This window comes from Mus pahari, chromosome 17, assembly GCF_900095145.1.
Source record: "Mus pahari chromosome 17, PAHARI_EIJ_v1.1, whole genome shotgun sequence".
Lineage (NCBI taxonomy): Eukaryota > Metazoa > Chordata > Mammalia > Rodentia > Muridae > Mus > Mus pahari.
In genome coordinates, this window is record NC_034606.1 from 32,546,204 (window position 1) to 32,572,410 (window position 26,207).

At 48.2% G+C, this 26,207-nt stretch overlaps 1 protein-coding gene across 2 annotated transcripts in view; it reads right to left on the bottom strand.

Moving 5' to 3' along the window:
- Positions 1 to 26,207, bottom strand: part of St3gal1 (ST3 beta-galactoside alpha-2,3-sialyltransferase 1) — a 73,984-nt gene that overhangs the window by 14,058 nt on the left and 33,719 nt on the right. The window contains exon 3 of one of the 2 annotated variants that reach the window (XM_021216988.2): positions 10,255 to 10,309. The gene's annotated coding sequence lies outside the window, so the exon portion shown is untranslated. Of the gene's footprint in view, positions 1 to 10,254; positions 10,356 to 26,207 lie in introns of both variants that reach the window. The other variant, XM_029547922.1, reaches the window with a different exon arrangement.

The following is a 26,207-nucleotide window of genomic DNA, read 5'->3' on the forward strand; positions in this document are numbered from 1 at the left end:
TTTTTTTTTTTACAAAAGGATTTCTATGAAAAAGGTTCTCTAGAAAGGTTTAACTGAGCTGGGAAGACTGCTCCTGAATATAGGTGACATCATACCGGACTTATCATCACATCTTACTGGAATAAGAAGGAGAAAGTCATTACGTTCATTACTGGGTGATAACATTCATTTCTCTCTGCTTCCTGACTGTGGATGGCAATGTGCTCAACCACTCCCTATCCCCCCACTGGACTACCCCTGCCAAGGTGATCTCTACCCTAGCCGGGAGCCAAAACAAAGCCCTCTAATAATGATGGTTGGAGTGAAAAATGGATCATGTATCTGAATACATGGATCTTGGATAGCAGCACTGTTTGGAGAAGTGACAGAATCTTTAGGAGGTTGAGGCTTGCTGGAGGAAGTTCATCAGTACTCTTGTAGATGTTGCTTTTGGTCAGAGGAACCAATACACGCCCCTTCCTTCCTGAAGCTTCTTCTGCCAGACATTTTGTCATATCAGTGAGAAAAGCAACTGATACATGAAAACTCCAGCCGCCGGAGAATCTCTGAGCAACTTTCTGGAGCCCTGTTTTGTAGAGGAGGAAGTTAGGCCCTGAGAGGCTGACCTTCTCAAGCCACCTGGAACTGCTAGAAACATTCAGTTTCCATCCAACAGAATGCAAGGTAAAGGGCTTGCAGGAAGGAGCTAGCTCTGGGGCAAGGCTAGGAAGGGCTCTGTAGGTTCCCAAATCAGTCCTTCAGTGTCATGCTGTCTTGCCCTTCTCTTGAAAACCTGCAACACTCTTCTGAACATAGTAGGTGTGGTGGTTTGAATGATAATGTCCTCTCTAGGCTCTGGCATCTGAAGATTTGGTCCCCAGTTGGCAGCACTGTTAGGCAGGTTCAGCAGATACCTCCTTGCTGGAGATGGGCTTTGAGAGCTTAAGGCTTCACCCTAATCCTAGTTCTCTGTCTCTGGTTTTGTTGTTGTTGTTGTTGTTGTTGTTCGTGGTTCACGACATGAGCCTTCAGTTTCTGCTCTAGTTGCTATTCCTGCCACCCGCTGCGTCTGTTCCACCATCCTGGACTTTAACTGTCTAGAATCATAACCCCAAATAAACTTTTCTCCCATCAGTTGCCTTGGTCACAGTGCTTTAGCTCAGCAACAGAAGAGTAACTAACACACCTGCTTGTGTCATCATCAACAGTAGATAAGGAAGTCATAGACTGGGCCAGAGCCAGGAAGTATCATGACAGTCCCTGTGTTAAATCTACTGAGAGGGGCCAGTGCCTCCCGAGAGGCCTCTCCAAAGACGTTAAGTGACTCTAAAATGGCTGACCAGTGACAGCTTAAGAAAGGCTCCTTGGAACAAATGGCTCCACAAACAGCTGAGGCTTCGTAAGGATGGGGGATGAAAGGTAAGAATGAGGTTCATCTCAGCATGTAGTAGAGACAATGGAAATAACTTATCGGGATTCTGGAGACCTGGGTGCCCTGTGAGGGGCCTGCCCAGCCTGGGAGTATTGGGAAATGTGGACTTGAGACGAAGGCAAAGGGGGTGTGCACAGTGTGTGAGAATCATCAGGGCTATAATGACAGACAAGGCTGGAGTGTAGAGGGGGGGCTTGTGACACTCTTAAGGAGGCTGGAGAGCAGATTTATCTCATCTCAGAGACCAAGGAAGTCTATCTCTTTAGAGGCCTCATGTTCCATGATCCATCCAGTACATTCATCTATCTCTTCGTAACCAAGAGGTGCTAGTAGATGGGAGAACCTGTGGCTATACTGACAAGTCTCTTTCTGAACTCTCCTACCTGCCCCTCTCGCTGATTTCCTTGCTGGGAGGATGGGAGAGCAGCAACTCCCTTGGGACAATGGCTAGCTATTCAGGACATGGTTTAGAGACTCTGTGAGAAGCCTGATTAATCAGGATTAGAGTCACATGGGAGATGGCCAGGTTGTGTTTTCATATTCCCAGCAGAACAAAAGGAATTTAAGGCCGCAAATCTTCTTATGTGGAGGGAAGGGCGCTCAGCTTGGAGTGTGCCGATGTGCAAACAGCAGGAGAAGTGAAGAACAGGACTGGGAACCTGAGGAATCCCGCTGCCTGGGCACCGAGGTACACTGATCCTCAAGGGAAGGGTATCCCTGATTTGGATGGTGTAGCAAGCACAGCACAGGAAAGGTTGCTTAGGAACCTCTGCCCCACCGCAGCAGCCCCAGGACCTGTCAGTTGTTCCCAAGGAGCTCATGTGAGTGAGATATGTCAGCCAGGCTGCTGGGAACTAAGCTTAAAAAAACTGATAGGTGACTCAGAGGGTTTTTTTCTGCATTGTCCCTTCATTTTCACAGGAATCCTTTAATTCTGATGACAAGGGCATTAGATGGTTCTGGTAGAGGCTGGGACTCCCACTCGTGTGCTCGGGATGGGCACTCAGACTGTGGTACAGAGCCCAGCATTCACCAGCAGATACCTGTGAGAGTCTCCTGATATGGCAGGTTCGGGCATGTTCCCATGTGCAGTGTGATGGTTGGTGAAACTGCCTAGCCACTGAGGTGAACAAAACCTTATCAGAAAGGGCCACCCTTCCACTTGACAGTTCACTGCACCCAAGCTGCTCGTTGATATCTCTCCTCAACTCAGGAAATGAGGGGCATTGCCCTAAGAAAGGGACCATTGAGCAATCCCCTTAGAGAACCAGGCTGGAGTAGAAACATGGGGACCAGCACAAGCAAAGAGCTCCAAAAAGCAGCAGCCAGAAGAGAAATGCTAATGTTAAGGTCTTCCCATGTGTACCATTGGTGGAGAAGCCCGAGCACAATGATGCAGTCCTATGCCGTGGAGGACAGCACAGGGGCTGTTTTTGGTATATAGCCTGCTCTGTTGAATGGCTCTGGGAACCTCAGCCTCATAGCCCAGAGCTCACTTTTTCTTAGTATACTGGGGACATGGAGATAGGAAGGGCTGAGGACATAATTCATTGTGAGTGACAAGCCTCCAGTCAAAGCCAGACATGACTTCTGGGTCATGCTGTTAATGCCTGTGATGGATACCATATGCTGGGGGCCAGAGGTGTTCTGATAGCACCATGCTACCTGATGGATCCCTGGGGCAGTGGGTGGTCACAGAGGCACTTCCTCATCAATCATTACATGATCACAAGGCTTCAGGTTTCATGGAAAAACTCACTAAGAGAACAGCTCCCAGGTCTGGGGTCAGCTGCAGGACCATAGTCTGCCATCCTTCTCCACGTAGGAGACAATATAATAATCCCTTCCCTGTCCACTGGAACAGAGTGAGAAAATGCAGGCCTTGCTTCCAGGAGGGTGTTAACATGCCTGCCCCTTCTCTGGTCCCCGTGCACTTCTGTGCCCCGGGCATTCTGCTCCATCCAATCAACCTGTCAATGTGTCCACTTTACGCATTAGGATAATGAAGTTCAGAAAGGGGAGTTCACTTGCTCCAGTATGGAACATTTTATAAGAGCTAAACTAAAAGGCTGGCTAAGCAGCATGGCTGCAGAGCCCGTGTTCTTTCTGCTGGGTCTCTTCTTGGGGTAGAGCAGCTTCCTGCCCAAGGAAGTCCGTGTGACAAAGGGAGGGTCATCCCACCCAGTCCTGCACCTCTCCAAGTGACCACAGATGCTATCCTCTCCGTCTAAGTGAGGAAGCATGTGTGGAGGACAGAACTGTCCTGAGCTAGTCCCAGTTATGGCTGGAGGTACAGCGGGAGCAGACCCAGGCAAGTAGGATACAGACTTTCCCACGTCCCTCACCATGCAGCTGGTTCTGAGTATGGGGGAGGGGGTGAGAGGACTGTACTGTGCATCTCTTGCTGCCTATCAAAGGACCGCTTTATAGGGAACATGGAGTTTTAGGAGCATCCATCATGTTTTGGTCCATTTGCTTTAAAATATACAGGTGCCCTTTTATCTCCTCGTAGCACCTGAGGTGAAAGGCCGGTCTGGGAAAGTATGGCTGCTCCCCTTGGCTCTCAGAGAGATGCCAAGGCTGGAATGGAAGAGGGCACAGATGTTCTAGGTTGGGGTCAGAAACATCTCCTGAACCTTGCTTTCCCACTTGGTCAGTCAGTGCCTTCTGCATGGCCTCTTCCATACGATGTCTTAGACAGTTTAAGGTACAGATCTTTCCTGAGAACAGTAACATGGGCACGGGACACAGCTATGTGAGGGAGGGCACCCTATGGGTGTGTAAAATGAAGCACAGTTCTAAATAAGGGCAGGGCCTTAACATTTCCTTTTGTCCATTTTTTTTAACCCTTGTCTCCTTAATCCACCCTTTCCTTTGTCAGGAAACAAATTGACAGATAGAAAAAGTGGACTTTGAGATTTTCAAGCATGTACGAGTGTTCATGAATGTGTGTGTGTGTGTGTGTGTGTGTGTGTGTGTGTGTGAATGTGAGTGTGTGCATGTGGATGTGTGCGTGCATGCTGTACACTGGAGTTTGGATCAAACATTATCATTCTCAGTAAAGAAAAGGAATAATCAAACCCTGAAAGGGTGAGTCTGAGGGTGAACTGGCTTTTCCTAGGAGTGCAGATAGTACCCATTTGCAAGGTGCATGGTATGCATCTATGTAGTTCACTGATTACACAGTGGGGCCTTCTTCCTGACCTGAAAGTGTCATGTCCTTTGCAGGGTCTGGAGTCACCCACAGCCTGAATGGCTAGCTCCCAAACATAAAACAAAATCCAGCCCCAGTCGCTTGCCTTTTTGTTTCCTGTGCTTCTCTTTGTCCCCAATGCTCTTCATCCTCTCCACACCTGGAATGCAACCCAAGCCCACATCACCTCCACAAGATCCTGAGCGACCTGCTGAGCTACGATAATGACTACTCTGGCAAGACATGCCATCAGGGCAATAGTGGCATCATGTTGGTGCCGTGCGGGTACCGATCACTCTCTGGTTGGATAAGCTCTCATGCCTGGCCAAGAACCCATGCCTCGGAGGGCACATACAGAGGATATTATTATCATTTTATGAAATAGACATCGTATGAAACTGCTTTCTAAATACTTGTTTTATATTCCTAGATGAGGACATCACTCAGCCTTCATCAGAGAGGCTTCTTTTTGCACTGGATGGTGGTTGATACAAAAACTCACAACTGGTCCAGTGTAGAGAATAAGTGACGAAAGAGTATTCCTCTATATCACACATACACACATGCACACTCACGTACACACACACATACACAGGTACATATACATAAAAACACACACATACACACACACATGTACATGTGTACACAACATCTATAATACACCAAAATATATCATCTATATCATAGCTCCTTCCTTTAAAGGTTAGGGTATGTTGCAAAAGAGGGAATAAAACAAACAAACAAAAACAAAACAAAACAAAAAATCCCCCAAGCCCCAAACACAAAAACCCAACCTCACCCCCCAAACAAAACAAAACAAAACAAACTGTAAAGAGAGAGAGTTCACAAAAGCCAGCTGACAACAATGTTTTCTGGACATGTCAGGACCACTGTACTTATGAATTAATAGCAACTGTGGTTGCCTGCACAGGATCAAGTCAGTCAATATAGCACTGTGTGTGGATGTGTGTGTGTGTGGGGGGGGTTGTGCGTGCACATACATGTGCGCTCATAAGGCACACACCTCTAGCTGTGAAGCCACTGATACTTGATGGCCACTTGGGAAGGAAGAGTCAATTTCTTCAGGCAGGAGTGTGGCCCCTGGTAGGTCAGTGGATGGCCTTACACCCATAAGGGCAAAACTAACTGAACATAAGTAGCTACAAATTAAGAAAATGTCAAAAGATGACATGGAGTTGGGAGGTCTGGGGAGAGTTAGAGGGTAGTGGGGTAGATATAATGAAAATACATTATACACAGATGTTAAATACTCAGAGAGTAATTAAAATACATTTATACTTAAACACACCTTGAATTCCCATGAAGGCATTACCTCCACCATTACTAAAGTATTTGCGGTGTTTCTACCATGTCTCTGCTGTGATACATGTTGGGATGACTGGCACATGAAGAAAAGGCCTTGCCCTGGGAAAATGTATTTTTTTGTCATCAGGAAGGCAAGAAGTGACTAAGAAACATTAAAAAAAAAAAAAAAATCCCACGCAAGCTGGCTCTCTTCCTTGTCTGTCTCTACAGAAGACCCGAAGGGACCCCTCAAGCCAACAGGCCCAGGAACTTGTACAAGCTGTCTGCCCTGCCCACGGGCTCTTCCCTGACAGATTCATTCAAATCAGGATGGTGGCTGGGGCAAATGACACCTCCTTGGACAGACCTCAGACTGTCCCTATGGACTGTGCATCTTCATCTTCTAGACCACACAGGGATCAGTGAACATCACTGGCTAGGAAAAGCTGAAGGGGTGGGCCTGAAGTTAAGCCTCCCCCAAGTCCTCCTTTCCGCCCCTCCCCCAGCTCTGCCTTTCACCGTTCCCACTCTGCTCCTAGAAGAGAGACCAGGAATGCCTTTCACAATCACCCCGACAGCAGGGATCATGTACGTTTTACAAATAAGGAAACCGAGGCTGAGATATATCTAGTGATTTGTTTTTTTAAATCATCCAGTTTCCACATAGTAACTGTTTTTTTTTTTTTTTTTTCTTCTAGTGTCGCCATGGTTGGGAGACTTCCTTCCCATCTCTTGTGTTCTCAGGGGGTCCTGCTGACACTCCTACAATGCCAGGCTAGAGGGCTCTATACCCATCTGTTGCAAATGGTGGTACTCTACACTTAAGGTTCCTGTCTCAAATTGCAATCCACTGTATGGGCAGACATTGGTCCAGGCCTTTATTTGCCTCCCAGAACTTAAGGAAGGAAGGCCGGAGCCCTACATCCTCCTCCGAAGCCTCCAGGAAGCAGGGACTGGGTAACATATTCACTCACAGATGAGATAAAAATCAACCCTACCCACATGTCCAAATATTTTTATTAATAAAGTAATTCCTGGCATATCTTGGTGACCGAGCAGATCTCTGCCGGAGCACCCTGTCTCGGTACTGCCTTTCTCGGAAGCTTTGAGGTCTCTGCTCCTTCCCCCCCACCCCCAGGGTCTTTGTGATGTTTTGGTTATTAGATAGAAGGCGCCCTAAACAAATTGACCGGACTGAAAAATAAAATTAGCTGTATCAACAGGACCAAGGTAAGCCAACGGATCCTGTGCAGATATTGGGGAGGATGAAGACACAATACAGTGATTAGGGGAGTTTCTACACCTTTACATGTTGGAGACTGTGAGAACGAATTAGCCAAGAACTCTCTGCCGTGTGGTCAATGGGGAAAGGCTGTTAGGATGAAGAAGGGTGCTCACAAAGAGCATCCTGTTAGAGACGCCTTTGCTCTGTCCCCAATCAACATACATATGACATATTGTTCTTGTTCCCTGCCACCATCCAATACGATAGGCCCTTACAGATGACAGAGGAAAATAAAGAGGAGTGGCCGGTGTGATGGTGGGGGAGGGGGAAAAGTGAGCACATAGTTGAGTCAAGTTGGAAGAGGGCAATGGGGTAGGTACCAGGTCCATTCCCTGCCCCAGGGCCTTTGCACATACTGCTGTCTACACAGCAGTCTCCTTATCCCAGGGTCTGCAGAGGAGGGTCTGACCCTCCCATAACCAGGGTCTGGGTCTGTGCTGGAGACTGAGTTCTTGATCTTCATGAGGATCTGTTTCATATCAGGCATATGGGATCAGGGTAATCTGATGACGCTCAATGAAGCAGGCCCGCTGGCAAAGCCACAGCCTGCCCCTGTGGCAGGGTGTGGCAGGGCTGGGTTGCATCCCATCGGCCTGCAACAGGATGTTTTGGCCTGTTCCTTAGGAAATACTTACAGGCCCTCCCAGCCTGCATCCAGGCAGAATGGCTTTCTGATGGTTCTTTTTCCAGGTGACTGAAATCCAGTTCATGGAAGGTTTAAGAATTCCTTCTGGGCTCCCAGGTCAGAACTGTTCAACTATGCTCAGAAATGAGTTTCAGCTTGTGCATCCCCAGGCCATGGAGGATCTGGAGATATAAGGCTAACCCGGAGCTCTAGCCTGCAAGCTTTGGGCCGGAGTGCCAGGGTTTGCAGCTTGCAGGATGTTTCTTTGCTAAGAGCCAGAGGCCTGGAAACCAAGTCCTGGATTACTACCAGGACACCCATTGCCCTGCTTACTGCTGCAGACCTCAGAGACAATCTTTGTCACGTCTCTGGATTGGAGAAGTACCCCAGTGGCACCCCCTCCCATGCTTTAACATCTGAAGTTCTCAGAGAAGATGGAACCAGCCTAGGGATGTCCACCAGTCTGTGGTGACATTGAGGTTAGGACTTGGAGTCCTTGGCTGTATGAGCATATCCCTTATAGTACAGCCAGCTGTAGGAAGTATACAGGGGGTTCCTGGCAGGTGCCAACACCACCACAGGTTGGAAAAGAAGTTCTGGATAGAAGCCATGTCTACCAGCTGCCTCTGCACCTCTCTAGCTCCAGCCTCTACCTGCTGGGCCCCCCCTCTCTGAGGCCAGCATCCCATATCCACCAAGCCTTGTTTTATGAATAGAGCCTTCTGCTCCACTTGGAATTACTTGCCTGGTTTAGTGATGTGCAGAGGCTCACAGTCCTATCTCTGAAATGCGTTTTGAGAAGGAATACAAAACAACAAAATGAAGTCGTTTCAAATCTCACTGAGGGCAGTGCACTAAGGACCAGCAAACAGCTTCCTGGTAGACACAGCCTTGTCCTGTTCTCATTGGATTGTCTGAGTTTTCTTGTCCCACCTCCCACCCTACCCCCCGAGTCTGAACCCTATAGACACTTGGAGACGACAGACAGAGAGGAATGCTGTGTTGGTGGGAAGAGGGGAGACTGAACTCACAGAGAGTCAAGGTGGAAGACAGTAATAGGGGGATCAAGCCCACTCGCTGACTCAGGGCCTCACACACACACTGCTGTCTTTAGAGCAGTCGCCTTACCCCGGACTCTTGTTCTTCACTGCATTTACTTTGTTTGCTATGTTGGGTCTATGCGGATACACACGCATGCGCAGGTGCGGGAGTGAGCACAGGTAACTCGGAGGCCAGAGGTCAATGACAGATGTCATTTATTTTCCCCCCCTCAGGACCCCATCCACCTCGTGTTTTGAGACGGAGAGCTGGGATCTCCAATTAGGCAATGCTGGACGGCCAGCGAACCCCCGGGGATCCGCTTGCCTCGGTGCCCCTGGTGTCTGAGATAACAAGCGTGTGTCAGCGTGCACAGCTTTCGAAAATGTTGAGAATAGGAACCAGATTCAGGTCTTCATCCTCTCGAGGCAGGACTTGACTGACAGAGCCCCCCCACCATAACCGCTCACTGAATTTGTGACTCTGCCCAACAGTCCTCCTGACTACTACCTTGCTTCACTCCCTGGCTCTGTAGCATTTCCCTCCTTGCCTTAACCATGAGACGACAGACACTGCAGCTCAACTGACTCATTTTTTTTTTCTGTGTGCCCCTTGCTGACCATCCCTGCTGATCTGCGGGATGGGACCTCACTAGTCTGCCTTGCCCTGGGCCCTAGTTGAGAACAGTGACTTGGGACACAGGAGAGCACACAGGCCTGGGAACCATGTTCTTCCCGCCTGCCTCTCACAAGGGCAGAGAGATCTCAGACTTCTCAGGTGCTGAGACCTCAGCGGGAAGAGGAGCTGGTCACCGCAGCAGCGTCCACCTGGGGCACGCAGCCTTGAGATCTTAAGTCTGGAATTTGGCTTTTCTGGTTGTCCCTGGGCGAGCAAATCATTGTTTCCGGGGAGGGCCTTCCTTTGGCTTTTCAGAAACCAATTTGCAAAAACCAAACAAATAAAACAACCAAGCAAGGTAACTGTCTAACCAACCACCCAAGACTGTGTCACTGGGGGGTGAGATGTATCTGTGGGCACCTCCGTGGGCTGAGGTAGGACGCAATGAAATCATGAGGCGCCTGGTCCCTCTGTGGACCCAGGGTCCTGCTTCCTAGAGAGCTGGGTCCTAAGAGGGCATTTTGGGGAGGTGGATTTCTGTACGTCACCCAGGACTCATTTCTCAAACCAAAACACTGGAGCTCTGGAGTTTCCTAACCACATACCAGCCCCCGTTTCAGTTAAAGGTCCCCCAAACTCTTTCTGATAAACCTACAGTTCTGCATGAGGTCACATCATAAAAGCCACAGCCCAGCCTTTGGTGGAGGATACATTCAGCCCGACACCATCTCAGACAATCAGAGCAGAGTCTCTAGAGTCAAGGAGAACGGAGTGCTTACCAGATGTGCCACATCAGTGCAGTTCCTTAACCTCTCTGCGTCTCAGTTTCTTCATCTGGAAAACAGAAACAAGGACTCAGCTTCACCAAGAGGGCAGATGCCTGTAGGACCAAAGAGAGGGTTCCTAGAGTTTGCCCAGCTTGGCCTTACACAGGAAACACAAACCTGTAAAGTGGAGTGATGGCCCTGTTAACTGTTGGGTGCCAGGAGGTAACAGGTACCTAAAACAGCACTGGGCAGAGGGAGAGAGCCACATGTCTTGACTTCCTGCCCCAAACTGAAGTTCCAAAATGTTAAATGTGGAGCACTTGCCCCAGGGTCTGAGCTACCTGGGGACTCTGTTGGGTCTAGCTCCTCCCACTTCTGGGGGGGGGTGATTAGGGCCGGAAGCAGACAGGAGCAGGGAATAGCCCCTTCCTGTGGGCCTACCCATACAGGCTGAGGCCAGCACACATCCCAACCTCCAGGGCACAGCAGCCTCACAGGGAGGGGGCAGCAGGAAGAATGTGAGCTTCCCTTGAAGCATGAGTCACAGCCTGGGCTGGAGATAAAGTTCTTAGGTGAAAGGCCACGATCTCTGACTCCGGTGCTTGCTGCAAGTCATGTGAGGGTCTCAGCATTGGAGGTGCAGGCACAGGTTGGTAAGAGATTGGGTAAGAGATTTATTAGGTGGGTTCTGAACACTACAGAAACCCAGCCCAGGAGGGAGGAGGGGCTCTTAGAGGTCTCAGAGGTAGGGGAGGGACGCCCCTGTCATATAGTTGATGAGTAAGCCCATGCCTTCATTCAACATTCAGCTTGTCTTTGATTCCCAGGGACAGAGGAAGGCAGAAGTTCCGCCCTTGAGTTAATGTGTGTCCATCGAGAGGGACGTGTGACACGTAGTCCCCTTGTTTAGCGTCTCAACAGTCTTCCTTTAAGTAAGAAAGAAAGAATCGAACTCATAGAAGGGTTGTCCCAGTACTTATCATTTCCCTGTAGCAGTGGGAACGGAGTCAGCTGAGTGTGGAGGCTGAGTGTGGAGGCTGCTGCAGGTGAACATGGCTTGAAAGGCCCTGGACCAGACTTAACAGTCATAGGTCACACTGGGGCAGAAGGCAGAAAGAAGCTTTGAGTCTATACCTTTCTTTTCTTTGGGGGGGTGGGGGGGGGAGAGGGGAGGACAGATAGCTTGTATTTTGTAGAGGGAAGAACTTGAATCTGAGAATGAGCGAGGCCTGACGTTTGGTTGAGCTTGTGCCCTAAGTTCTGAGAGGGATGGAGACACCAGCAGAACTTTCTGGGAGCCCAGACCCTTCCTTCTCTTTCGCTAGAATATTGCCTTGAACCTGGGTTAGCTGAGGGCTGCCATCCACAGTGGATAACCCAGAGCCCAGGATGTTTGTGGTACGTGTGTGCTTAGGGACGTTGACTGTGGATCCAGAGGCTTGGGGCTGTCCTTCAGAGTCTCCACATCCTTGGTGAGTCACAGCATGTGGCTATCCCTCAATTTCTCCATCTATAAAGAATGCCAATAGTGCTTATTATCTCCCATGGTTGCTGGGATGATTCAGAGGCCAAAATAAAGACAGCTCTTAAGACGTGTATTATAAATGCTATCTAGAGTCTGGGGACCATCCTCATCGCCATCATGGCCATAACCACAACCAACATGGCCACGGCCACTGTTATCACAAACATTACTACTGTACTGTGCAGATAGCTACTCCCTGCCTTGTACTCATCGCTGCTATTACCATCGCCATCAAAACTGTCATCATCACAGACACAAATATCAATTCATCATGTCGCCATGATTGTAACCATTACCATTCGTTATTATCAAAAACATTGTCACCATCGCTGTCATGATCAAAAAGAGCACCACCATCATTGTGGTGACCGTCTGTCTCAGTTTCTTTTCTGATGGTAGGATAAAATGCCCCCTACTAAAGGGATTTAGGGGATAAAGTGTTTGTTGGGATCATAATTCCAGATTACCACCCATCACTGAGAGGAAGTAAAGCAGCAAGAAATTGAAGGGGCTGGTCATATCACAGTCAGTCAAGAGCAGTGAGCATGACATGAATGGATGCATGCCTGTGGTCAGTTTGCCTTCTCCAATCTTAAAAAGTTCAGGATCCCTATCAAGTAACTCCCCCACCTTCTCATCTTCTCATTCTTTTATACCCCATCTCAGTCATGTGTTCTCATTTCCCTCTCTCATTTTCCTCTCTCTTGGTTATCTCCTCTCCTTCTTTTCCCCACCCCTCATGGTCTGTTCCATTCTGCTGGCTATGTTTAGTCTACTACTTTCCCTCCCTGCTCTCTGCTCCTCTTGACGCCTCTGGCAATCTCACCCATCATATCTACACGAAAAACCTTTCCCTAAACCAAATCTCAGAGTAGATCATATCCTCACTTTATCCGTCCATTGCTGGAATGAAGTGAGGTCAGGATCACTTCTAGGCATGGCTGAGAACAAGGGTTTTATTGTAGCTGGGGGGTGGGGGGGGGCACAGCCAGAAGCATCTGGAAGAGTCCAACCTGAGCATGGCCAGCAGAATACATGGGACCATGAGAGGAGAGAGAAAGGAGGAGCGAGAGAGAAAGAGAAGAGAGGGGGAGACAAAAGAAGACCAACAGGGCAAAGAGAACTAAGACAGCACATAGGCAAAATGGTGGGGTATACAGGAAAGAGAAGCTAGGGGAGAGAGGCAGAGCTCGGGGGCTGGAGATGGTTGGAGTAGGGATGAGAGTAGTTCTGAGAGATGCCCTGACTCTGTAACGGGTACTTTTGAGGCTGAGAGAGACTGGTGGCCAGAATCTGCTTTGATATGTTAACCTGGCACCTCCAGTTTCTTTGAGACCCAACAGTATAGAAACCCTCAGTTTATACATCTCATGCTGTATTTTATATACCCCCTCCCCCCCCCCGACTAGGGAGTGGTGCCATTCACAGCAAGCTGAGCTTTCTAATTCAATTACAATTATCAAGATAATCCACTGTAGACAGGCCCTTAGACCAACTTAATCTATACCTCCTTATTAGGTGACTCTAGACTATATCAGGTTGATTATGCATCTTGAACCATCATCACCATCCATATAACCATCACCATCATCATGACAGCTATCATCACTACCACGGTCACCACTGTCATCACCCTCACCACCGTCACCACCATCATTACTATTAGTCACCACCACCATCATCGTTGTCACCTGCTCTTGGCCACATGGTGCACATTTCCCTTTTTCTTGTTCTTGCTTCCCAGATAAGGAAGTTGAGGTTGAGAAGGACAAACAAATAGAATCAGCCATCACTAAACTAGTCAGTAATAGTGAGCTATGAGGAGGTCAAGAATGTTATGCTTCCCCAACTGCCGAGGTGGGTCATAGGCTAAACAGCCTCAAGTCCCACAAGACTACATGTGGCACCAGAAAACATGAAAGGGTAGAGTCACACCCAGGCAGAAAAGAAAGGCTGTCAGGAAGGAGGGAGAGAGCTGCAAGACTGGGGGAGCCCTCACCAGGTCCAGCGCTGACACCTTGACTTCTGACTTCTAGCCTCCAGAACTCATTTCTGTCCTGTAAGCCTGCTGCTGAGGGCATTTTGCTATGGTTACCCTCAGCGAGGGAATTCAAGGCTCTAGCTATACATCCACCTTAAGACAGAGAAACTGAGGTACCAGGTAGTAGTAGATCATGATGCTGATAGCCACACTACAGTCAAGTGACAGAGGTACAGGTAAGACCTGGGCACCCAGCTACACAACCAACTGGCTGGTAGACAAAGGTACTGTGCAAATATTCATTCCCAGCTTCATATCACAACCACTTTGTGAGAGGGCAATACATCATTGACCCATCAATGTCAAATGGCCGTGCCACTTGTCCTGGAAATGATATGTGCCATCTCTGGCAGAAGGTACAAATGTGTGGCCCTTTCAGGGATCATAGAAGCTAGTCATGTCCAAGTTAGTTAGTGACTGTTGAGATCAGGCTGAGAAAACTCCCAGAGCAGCACTGAACCACAATCCCGGATAGCATTCACTTGCCACATGAGCAAAATCCTTTACTGGAGTTAAGCATTAGGTATTGTTTGCATGCGGCAAAGCTGAAAGATTCAGAGCGCTAGCTACTTCCTACCATCAAGCATTTGACTTGTAAAAAATCTACCCAAGGTGACATTTAGCACCTCAGTGGTCATAAATAAAGCCACTTCACTTCTCTGACCCTCCGTCCTCACCTGCAAAAGAAGGGCAGTGTTAATTATTACCGAAAACTCACAGAAAAGAGATGACACAAAATTATGCTTCAGAACTTTATTAGGAGAACCTTGTGACCCTGGGCAGCCATGGTGGAGCCTTGAAGTAGGAGAGAGAGTGAGAGCAGCCATATATAACATGGAGGGGGGGTGTCCTGGAGGAAATAGCCTTGAATTACTGAGAATGGGGTCGGGCTTATACTCTTAAATTAAGAGAGCTGCAGCAGGGTGTGGCCTGATTCTAGAAGAGAGGGAGGGAGTGAGAAGGATAGTGGAGGGTCTGTGTTCTAATACGAGGTGAGGTGAACCTGTTTTCTAAGGCTATTCCTAGAATCACATGTGAGACACATAAACACTGCCAGATGGGGATGATGGATGTATGAGGGTTGAAGATGGGCACAAGGGGTTGGATGTAAATTGACATTGCTTTCACACATCCTCTGGGGTCCACTGGGTCGGAAGCTCACATTGCACTTGGATGGGGTGAGGGCTTCCAGGAAGGGAAGGTTGATATCTTTAGGTACATGGAGGCACGGAAGGGACAGTAGGTTGGAAGGCACATGTGGGACGACCCCTACTCCTTGCATGATCTTTTTTTTTTTTTTTTTTCCTGTCTAGTTCAGGAATTTGGAGATCTGCCAAGCTTCATCCAGCTGCCTTCTGCTCACATAGGGGAAGCAAGTTCCCCACCCCTACCCCCCATCCCCCCATGCTGCCTTCAGACGAACGTCAAGTGTCACCACTCTCGAGTGGGTTGCTAGAAGTTTACAAAGCACACCAAGTTCTGAGTCACTTCCAAACTCCTCCTTTGACTGGGAAAGAGCTGTCACACTTGGCGTCTCTAAAACAATCCACAGGACCCAAGGGACCTTGGGTATCTGAATCCCAGCCAAAGAAATAAACACCCGAAACCTGCCTGCCCAGTGAAGTGACCCCAAGGGTCACTGGATTCACTTACAACCCAAAGAAAGCCTAGCACTGGGTCCTGATCAACAGGTCCTGCTTACTCCTTTGCTGCTCAAGTTTCCTGTCATATAGTAGTTGCTTCACCTTAGAAATCCCTTCCCTTCTGACCCACCACCACAGGAAGTTGGCCCTGTCCCCCAAAACAGAGCCATCCCTGTGCTGTAGACCAGAGTGAAATCCAGCCCTCCCACCATCCTAGAAAGCTGGTCCCCGTCCCCCAACATGGAGCCCGGTGGTATCTATGCTGTGGATCAGAATAAAGGCTAGCCCCAGCAGGAACTCCGCAGCTCCTTCTGCCTGGCCCTGCTCCCGGACCCCTCTGGAAACACTTTTTAGGTAGTTCACATGCTCTGAACTCCTGCCTCAAGTTCTTGGGTGGAACTAAGGCACAGTGAGCGGCTGGTCTGAGCTGTGAGCATCAAAAACAACAACACCAACAACAAAAACCAAAAAAGAAAGAAAGAAAGAAAGAAAGAAAGAAAGAAAGAAAGAAAGAAAGAAAGAAAGAAAGAAAGAAAGAAAGAAAGAAACTCTCTGAAGCAATGCCCTTCCAGGTTCAGAGTATTTGTTGAGAGCAGGATCCTTAGCACAAACCTGGTCCAGTCCTCTGGCTTCATATGCTGCGTCAGAAGCCTGCAGTCACTTGGCAAAAACTTACCAGGTCCCCAGTACATGCCTGGCCCCATTCCTGATCCTGGTAATGGTACTGTAAATAAGATGAGTCCAATCACACAAACCAGTAAACAGAGAACAGGTTTGTGGAAAAGTTTTCAGTCTCCAAGGCAAGTAGAAGCTGGGCTCCACCCTGCTGTGATGGGCAGCAGGAAACTCTTGTCTCTTGTCCAGATGCTAGGGGTCTTTGCAGCATCTGCCAGCAGGCTGATCTGTTAGCTGGCATGACAGGCTCGCCCAGTGCTTCAAAGCTATGGTGCTTCGTGTAGCTAATTCTATTTAAAATTCAACCTTAGAATGAAAACATAGCTCCTTGGTTGTACTAATCAATGAGCCAATTAGCACTACTAATTCAATAAGGTAATTTGATCAAAATTAAATAGAAAGGGAGTCCCTGGATGGCAGCAAACTTCGGGTGCTTATTAACCTGGTGGCCCAGCCCGTGCTGCTTGCCGCATGACTCACTGTCACAAGCAAAGTTCCAGCTCCGGTAGAAAGTGTAGACCAGAGAGGTCCTAGCAGAGTTCCTGCTGAGGGCCTTGGGTAAAATCCCTGTCCCTTAGCTCCCTGGTTGTGTGGCTCTTTGTAGCCGGCTCACACTCTCTGGGTTGTTTCTTCATCTTTAAGAACAGAGCAGGACTGACACCTTGAGTTCTGATGAATACCTTCTGCTTCAATAAGGGCATCTGAGAGCAGGGACTGGGGAGGGGCCCCAGAAGAGCATCTTGCTGAACTTCAGAGGGAGACATGGAGGAAGCACAGAGAGCAGAGAGCAGGAAGATCGAGGGACAGAGAACCTCCAGGTGGAAGGGACCTGCAATGCATGGTGGGAGTTGGTAGCAAGCTGAGTAGAAGGAACATCTCTGTAGCTTGGTAAAACAAGCATCCCCTGCCAGGTCCAGGGGCATTCACCCATCAAATTACTGAAGGACAAAGTCTCTTTACACACCTATTTTCATGTCCCTTCTATGATTTTTATCTGTCCTTGAGAACCTGAACAGCCTGAAGTCCCCAGGCCAAGCCTATCTTTTATGCTAGGTGTTGTTATTCCAAGATAGAGTAAATCCCAGGAAGAAACTATTGGGGCCCACTCGTCTACCCTCTAAGGCAGCAGTTTTCAATCTGTGAATTACAACCCGTTTCGGGGACTAAATGATCTTTTCAAAGGGGTGCCTAAGACCATTGGAAAACATGGATATTTATATTATGAAGCAGTTATGAAGTAGTAATGAAAATAATTTTATGGTTGGGGAGGTTACCACGTGAGGAACCATAATTAATGGGGGAGGGGGTATCAGCATTTGGAAAGTTGAGAACCATTGCTCTAAGGACTTCTCTGGGATCTAGGTGAGGATCCATGATGGACAGACTTGAGACAGGAAGTGGCTCATCATCACCTTCATCTCCTATCAGCAAAAGGCTGGCCACAGAGGGGAGTGCACCTGCAGGGCCTGAGAAAGATGGAGCTGAGCTGTGAAGAGAATCACTGTTCTCAGAAGACAAGGCTGCAAACTTGCTGAGCACCTGGCACAGGTAGAGTGTTTAAGAGTCTCTTGGTGGTCTCTTTTAATAGGCACTTAGACTCTGCTTTTGCCAAAATGTTCTTCACTTGGGCCCACATGCAGGGGAGAGCCAGGCCCATTTACCTTCATTTTGCAATGGCCACTTTTACTTTGGTCACTCCATGACCTCTGATGCTCAGCATGTTAATGACTCAAGGAACATCCATCTATAAACCAGTGACTTCTAAGCTCTCTATTTCATTCCCCTTTAAGAACATAGGTACTTGGGTCAGAACTTGTGGTGGTTTGAATGACTATGGTCCCAATAAGCTCACAGGGCATGGCATAATGAGAGGGTGTGGCCTTGTTGGAAGGAAGTACGTCAAACCAGTGGTGGCAGGCCTTGAGGTCTCAGACGCTCAAGCCGAGTCAGTGTCTCAGGGTCTCTTCCTGTTGCCTATTGATCAAGATGTAGGACTCTCAGCTACCACTCTAGCACCATGCCTATCAAGCATGCTGCCATGCCTCCAGCTATGATGATGATAATGGACTAAACCTCCAAACTGTAAGCCAGCCCCAATTAAATGTTGTCCTTTATAAGGGTTGCTATGGTCATGGTGTCAATTCACAGCAATAAAACCCTAAGACAGGGCTGTAGCTCCTTTAGTACAGTGATTATCTAACATTCTTGAAGCCTTGTGTTGGATCTTTGTCATCCCTAAGACAGGGCATGGTGGTCCACACTTACAACCTCTGCATAAATGGTGGTAGGATCATCTAAAGGTCAAGGACATCCTAGCCTGCAAAGCCAAGTTCAGTGACAGCCTGGAAATACCTGAGATTTATTCTCAATCGAAACACAACAAATGGAGGCAAAAAGATAAGTCATGGCTCTAAACCTACAGGAACCTTGATTTCCAGGAATAGCAAGGCCTGTAGGCAGACAGCCCACCCTCAAGATGAGAACAATTATCTATGAAGGAGAGGCTGCACCCAGGAGCAGTTCATCTGGAAAAAGTAGATTGGTCCCCTTGGGCAAGGATGGTGAAGGCAATGAAGATAGAGATTAATAGCTTATTGATCAACTTGCATGGCTGAAGCTGAGACAATGAGGAGTGAGACAAAATCTTAAACAGGAGTGATGCTCATACCAGGACCCCTGATGGAAGCTAACTTGGGAGTCACTGGACTCTTCCAAGATGCATTGATACCATCGCTGTGTTTCAGCCTTTTTTTTTTTCATCTACTTCATAGATATGCCTGGATGGGGTTGAGCTGTGACTGCTGGACCTGCTGGGGTTGGGGCTTTGAGCATAAAGTTGTAGTGACTCTCTGAGATGAGGAAAGCAGCTGGCATAAAACTGCAGGAAAGGTGACCTGCAAATCTGCCTAGGTTTTCATCAGTACAGATAGCATGCCATGCTGAGCCCAGATGCATGTGGGCATCAGGTAGGTCTCACAAGCTGAAATAGTGAAAGGCCAGGGGGTAGAGCATGGAAAGAGCATGAAGTGGCAAGCTCCAAGGTCTTTGTCTCTAAGTTCTGGCAGTGAGCTTTCCAATTGGGGTTTGAAGGGAGAAACCTAAGTGCTTATCAGCACAGAAGAGAAAGGGTAGGGATGTATAAGCCTTTCCATTTCCTACTGTAATCTTCAGCATTCTCTCAAGGTCCTGGGTTAAACCTGGATGTCTTGGGCAGAGTGCAACCCATCTCAAGAACTCGAAAAGATCCACAAACACCTTTTGTGAATTATTGTCAATCCAACATTTGCTCGGACAGAAAAGCAAGGCTCGGGAAGTTGAGGCAGGGTTCAGGTGAATGAGGTTTGTGGGGATAAGGGTGTCTGGCATCTTAAATTCTTGCAAAAACCCCCAAGCAAGAGTAGAATGGGACTTTTCTGGTTTATCTATCAGCAGATCGGTGCTTATACTCACTAATGATCTGTTGCATGCTTGGTACTTTCTTTGCTAGAAAACATTAACTACTTAGGTGAATACAGTTTCAGATATGTCATATAGATTAATGCACCCACCAGCCTTTGTAGATGAGCCATAGCTAGGTGACTTCCTGTAACTTGACAGGCAGGAAAGGCAGCTCCTTGCTTTTGATCACACAGTCCTGGCAGGGCAGCAGTTCCAGTTCCTGAATTCAGGTCTCCTGGATCTAAAGCTGATACCTACAGGCACGTATGATCCTAAGCTGCCTCACTTCACCTTGGTGCCTTCCGACTCACAGTCTCCTCCCGTGCAACAAGAGGTCCTGGAGATCAGAAAGGAGACAGGGGTCCCCAGATGGGGACCATGTAGTCTCCCCTCAGCTCTTCAAGTCTGGTTCTGTGGTGTATTACCAGGTCACAAAGCATGGCAAAGCCAGTGGGGTTTCCAGCCACATAGCCTCTACAAAGCCAAATTGGGTTTTCTAGTTGACAACAAAAATTGGTGAAACAACCCTTGACTGCATGAACATCTCTGGAGCAGGGTCAAAGGGAGGGGAGTTGTTCTGCAAGCTATAAAATTTTCCTATGTTCTTCAAATAGACCAACAGGGTACCTATTGTATAGCAGTTTCCTCTGAGATCGGAACATTCCATTCCTCCTTCAGAGAAGCTCAGTAAGATGGGAAGTAAAACACTCAAAATAGCTTCAGGAAGTCCTTAAAACTGGCCAGATTCTCTAGGTCCCTCTGTCCCCTGAAGTATATAAACACTAAAGACTTCATCTTTGACTCAGACCTTTGATGGGGCTGATGGTCTCCTCCATTGTAACAAGAGGCCATAGAAACCACAAAGGAGGGATTCCCCCAAGATGGGGTCCAGGCAGGCTCCACCCAACTCCTAAGCTTGCTTCTCTGGTATGTCACCAGAGCCAACAAAACAGCCACCCAGAGAAGCCCCTGCAAAGCCAAATTGGGTCACTCTTAGACAAGGCTACCCCCAATGGAAGAAGCAGAGGCTAGCAGAACTACCTGGAAATGAGCCACCAGGAAATGACACTCTCTAAACCTGCAGACTGTGCAGTGTACATCTGGTTCCCAGCCTTTTATGGCTGTCATCTATTCTGCTTACTATCATTGAAACATTTCTCTTCCTGTAAGTAACCCCTCACCCAGATTCCTGCAGTAACTCCAAGAAAACTCATTGAGACACCAAGTGGGACTTTGGTTGTATCCACACTTGGGTCTGTTGATGGTTCCCTGCTGTGCATGCTGTGTTTCCCAGGAAAAGTCAGTCTCACAACAATTCATTCATGGAGGAAGGAGATGGAGGGGTTGGTGGCTTCCATGGAAGGAGGATGGGATCCTCTTCTTATCTCCCCTAGACACATAACACCTATACTAACCACTGTATTGACCCCTACAGATGTAACACTGGATCTTCCTAACCTTCCTAACCCCTCTATCATCCCCTGGGGCACACAGAATGTTCAGCTTGAGGCTATCCCCCCCACTGACTCCTGGAGGGATCAGGCTCCCTCTGCTGGACCCATGCCCTGGAGAGCAGAAAGACAGCACCTCAGGGCACATTGAGAGCTCTGCCACCAAGGCCTCCTATGACTACCTTTTGCATGAAAACAAGACTCAGACAAAATAAACTTGGGAAAGCGCCTATTTGGGAGCTCCTTCCCTCCCATCAATTTCCTGCTTGTAGAATTCTAAGGTTGGGAGGGACATGAATAAAAGCATCCCTATTAACTCAGCATTTCACGCTACACTCTCTTCCAGGAAGGCTGGTGACTCCTTGGAGGTCTAAGCTCCAAGCTACATCTCTGCTTTGATGCATAGCAGCCCAGAAGTCCAAGAGGGACTGCAAAACCAGTCAAGTCTAGGAACTGGACTTTTCTCATCTGTATTATGTGTCAGGCACCTCCTAGTTCCTAGGAAAACTCTCCCTGTTCCTTTCACCCCCAGCTTGCAGAGAGAGACCTGAAGTTCAGAGAGGTGGCGGCCTCTGATTAAGACTAGAGAGCCTGTATGTAGTGGGAATGACTTTCATTTCAGGCATGTGAGACTTTAGAGGCAGGCTTGTAAACCTGACTTCGGCTGGTTATGCCAGGAGAGAATTTAATCTGTCCAAGTAAACTTGTGAAGGGCAAGAAGTGGGTGGAGTGGGAGGGAGGCTGAGGCCAGATGGAAGGTGGAGAAGGTAAAGAGCCTTTCTCAGCTACTGGAGAAAGGCAAAGGAAGACAGATGGTGACATCCTGTGACACCGATCGGTTTGGTGGAGATGAGAAGGCATTGGGATGCCCTGCGCAGGCTGTGATGTGATCCTGTGCTTTCGTCTGTACCAATGAGATGGGGGCAGCCGTTAGCCATGCTCTGGAAGTACTATAAGACATGTTTCACACAGGCTTGTGAAATGCCCTCAGCAATTTCCCAGAGAATTGGGAGAATCCCAGAGCTGCCCAAATTATCGAGCAGTCTCCTGGAGATTGTCATACATGTTCAAAGGAGAAAAATGGTTGTCTGTAAAGAATGTACAGTGCCGTGGAAATGTACTGCTATGATACTATTCATGATAGCATGGGACTGTGTTGCTATGGCATCATCTGCTACGGCATCAAAGTGGCAGGACTCAGGAAATAACTGGTGTGATGACATAGTAGAGGCAGGCTTGGGAACTAGGTGGAACCTGCACGGGCCCCATCTTGGGGAAATCCCTATCTCCTTCCTGGTCTCCATGACTTCTTGTTACAATGGGGGGTGGGGAGGGGGACTGTCAGTGGCATCAAAGATCTGAGTCAAATGTGAAGTCTTTAGTGTTTATATATTCCAGGGGACAAAGGGGTCTAGTGAATCTGGTCAGTTTCAGGGACTTTCTGAAAGTCCCTGGTCACTACCCTTTATCAGTAATAGTGTCTGAGAAGCCATAGAGACCCACTTCTAGAACAGAAAAAACAGAACTAGCTGAAGGACTATGTCCTGGCTCATTTTTGCGTGTCAACTCAACTTGACACAAGCTAGAGTCACCAGAGAGAAAGGAGCCCTCGGTTAAAGAAATGCCTCCAGGAGATCCAGCTGTAAGGCATTTTCTCAGAACTCAGCCCATTGTGGGTGGTGCCATTCCTGGGGTGTTAGTTCTGGGTTCTATAAGAAGGTAGGCTGAGCAAGCCATGAGGAGCAAGCTAGTAAGCAGCACCCCTCCATGGCCTCTGTATCAGCTCCTGACTCTAGGTCCCAGCCCTGCTTGAGTTTCTGTCCTGACTTCCTCCAACGATGGATTGGACTATGATCTGAAAGTGTTAGCCATGTGAACCTTTTCCTCCCCAACCTGCTTTTTGGTCATGGTTTTTCACTGCAGCAATAGAAACCCTGACTAAGGCCAACTGACTGTTAAGGCTAGCTTTCACATTTGTGACCTGGGTGGGAGTCTCCACAACTTAACCTATTCAGTCTGCATTCATTCCTTTCATGATGTCTGAACCCTTGCATTGGGTCAAGTGATGTCCTAGGTGGAGAAGGACCACAGCAGGGATGAACCCCAGCACCAAGTGAAGTCCTAAGAGCAACAGAGAGCAAATGAAGGCAGGCATGCACAACCGGTCTGATGTCTCTAAGAGCTCTTGAAGAAGAATGCAAGAATCGAACCAGAGACAAGGTTCATAGAGGTAGGTTCCCACTGGTACTGTTTTGTGGCCATTCTTTAGGGACTTCTACCTAGCTGGAGGTGGCCCCTTCTCTGGCATAGAAGCTTCTGCACACAGATGTGCCGGGTCAGCTCTTCCAAGAGCTTTGAGTCATCCCAGCCCTAAGACAAACTTGATCTGATCATAAGGATCCATACAGCTGCCAAGTTGTCAGTGTAGGATGCTGAGTTAGATGCCGGTCATCTCTGCCTTTTCTGAGCCAGGAACACCTAGGGTTTGGTCCCTGCTCAGCACCAAGAGCCACAAGACCCTGCCAGGAGGTCTGGTCCTCGCCAGGTCTGCTCTACCACAGCCTTCTGTCTGGCACGACAAGAACTGTCCCCCAGGCAGAAAAAGCCTGGAAAAAGGCTGTCCCCCTTCCATCCTGAAAACCTCCTAAGAATCTGTTTCAGGAATAAGCTCAATCATCATCTTTGTGTGCAGAGATGTTTATCATCTTGTCATTTTTTTTGCGAGCACCGTGCCGGAGTGCTTCAACACGTGCTGCTGCAAGGAAATCATCAGCCAGGGGTGAGGTGGTGCATGGTGCAGGCTGCGAGCCCAGCTGCAATGGTGCAGGCTGTGATCCCAGCACTTAGGAGGTGGAGGCGGGAGGATTAGGATTTGAAGGCTAGCCTCAACTGCATGGAGAATTTGGGGGCAAGCCTGGGATATGTAAGATTCTGTTTGAAAACAAAGAAATCATCACGCAAGTCACTGGTACAAATATGCTATCGGATGAACTATGCGTTCAGCGTGAAGCATCTTCACACCTCAGAGCGAACTGGAGTTTCCAATGGCCACTGGAATTATCTGCTGTAACGTGTAATCAGAAAACATGAAAAAAAAATGTACTGAACCAGAACTCCAGGGAATAAACGAGCCTTAAACACTGGGCCAGACAGGTATTTCCTAGAAGGTGGAGGTCCAAGGGAATCTGGGTGTCTATCTTTTTTTTTTTTTTTTTTTTTTTAATTCTCATGGTTTTCTTAGCTTTCCAAGATTTTCCTTCTGTGACCACACAGCAATTTCATGACTGGAAAATATAACTGTCTAACTAATTTAAAACACTGAAAACTGGTGGTGTCCAGTGCTGGGCAGGGGCCTGGGGAGGTGGAGGAGTTCCCCCCACTCTCAGGATCTTGACCTGAGATCTCTAAAAAACAGTGTCAGGGTAGAAGCAGCCAAGAACCACTTTCTGAGGGTCAGCTTGAAGTCAGTGCAGCGCTGAGCAGCAAAGGACGCCCCAGGAAGCTGAGCATAGGACTGGTGTGTGAGAAAGCTGCCCCTAGCAACGCTTAAAAATCAAAACCCAAGCACTGAAGCTACCTTGTAACCATGGCTGGAGGATGCTGCACCGCATCAGGGAGACCAGGCCAACTGTTGTCTCCAAATTCTAACCCCAAACCCACTGGAGACAGTGCGCCTCCCAGATCATATAGGCCCCTTACAAAGCCCTTCCTACTTTAAAGTCCTTTAGGTCTTTGTCATAGCCAGGGCAAGAAAAGATGGACAACGACCATAAACCAGTTAAGAGCAGGTGATTATCAGGGCCTCCTGTTCAGGTTTCTTGTTTGTGGAGCTTGGCATCTGATGTGTGGGTCTTTGAACACAACCCTGGGCCGACTTGTAAAGCAAATGGCTCACAGCCAGCACATAGCTGAGCAGCGATGTTTTGGAAGTCCTCCAGGCTTGAGGGACTTGAAGGGAAGATAAACGGGACTCTTAGAGTTGATACAGCTTTGAGTGGTGGACTGGAAAGCATATCCATCTAGTCTGAGGTCCTCACAGTGTGCCTGGCCGTGGAAAGAAAGCCTTGAATGGGAAGGCTGGCCCAGCACAAGGCATCAATCACTGTGTAACACCTACCTTCGAACAGCACAGATCCTCAACTGCAGTTAGCTGTTCATTATCACCCAGGGCATGCAGGCTGTTCTAGAGTTAGAGTGGGAAGGTAGAGAGAGGTGACAAGGACTAGACTGTTAAGGCTCCCTGGCCATCTGGAGCCACAGAACCCTCCACATTTAGTCTGGCAGATTGCAAGGTTTGGTTCAAGTTGCCATGGCTTCTTTTCTATGCAGACTTCTGTCTTGTTACAAAGCATCTCCAAGGGCCTGGGGGGCTAATGGCTGTGAGTTCTTCGAGATACAATTAAAAATCAGGGCAGAAGAGAGAATGTCCGGTTTCAGGCAACAGAAACTACCTTGAAGGCGTGCAATTACAGGTAAAGATGAGGTCACAGCCAGGCTCTGGGTAAAAATAGCCCACAGGAAGTTTCCTAGACTAATAATTCGAAGAGCTAAGAGCTCACTGGGCTCTTACATGAACTCACCAGTTCAGTGAGAAGGTGGAGTCCCTTTGGTTCTCAGAGGGCTAAGAGTACTACACAGAAGAGAATGAGAGATACAGGAAGCCATGTGTGTGGAGGGCCAGGGCTCAGCCACTGTGGTACTGCTGCCCAACATAAGCCCAGCTCTCTGAGCAACCCAGGCAATCAGACTCTAACTCCTCAATGGCCAGCCAGGGTAACTGAAGATGCGAGAGGTAAGAAGACTCACTGAATCCCACACTAGCATTGTCTTGATCCTGGGGTTGATGATTTGAGGTCCATGCAAGTTCACTCAGGTGAGCATGTATAGTCTGTTATCTGCGCTTTACCAAAGGGTGAGTTATTTCACTCTCCGCAGAGAAAAAGAAAGGTGAGATATTTTTGTTTGTTTGTTTGTTTGTTTATCCCCAGTTGAAAATGAACTTCTGTCTGGAGGACAGATCCCTGAAGCAGATGCAGTTTCTCGCACTGTGAATACTGTGCAGCAGTGTTCACATCTGTAGAATGGGCACAAAGGTGGGAGAGTTCTTTGGGGGGGGGATCTGAGGACTTTCCAGGATCGATCAACTTGCTGCTATGAGCAAGGATCTCAATATCGGACTGCCAGGTATAAAT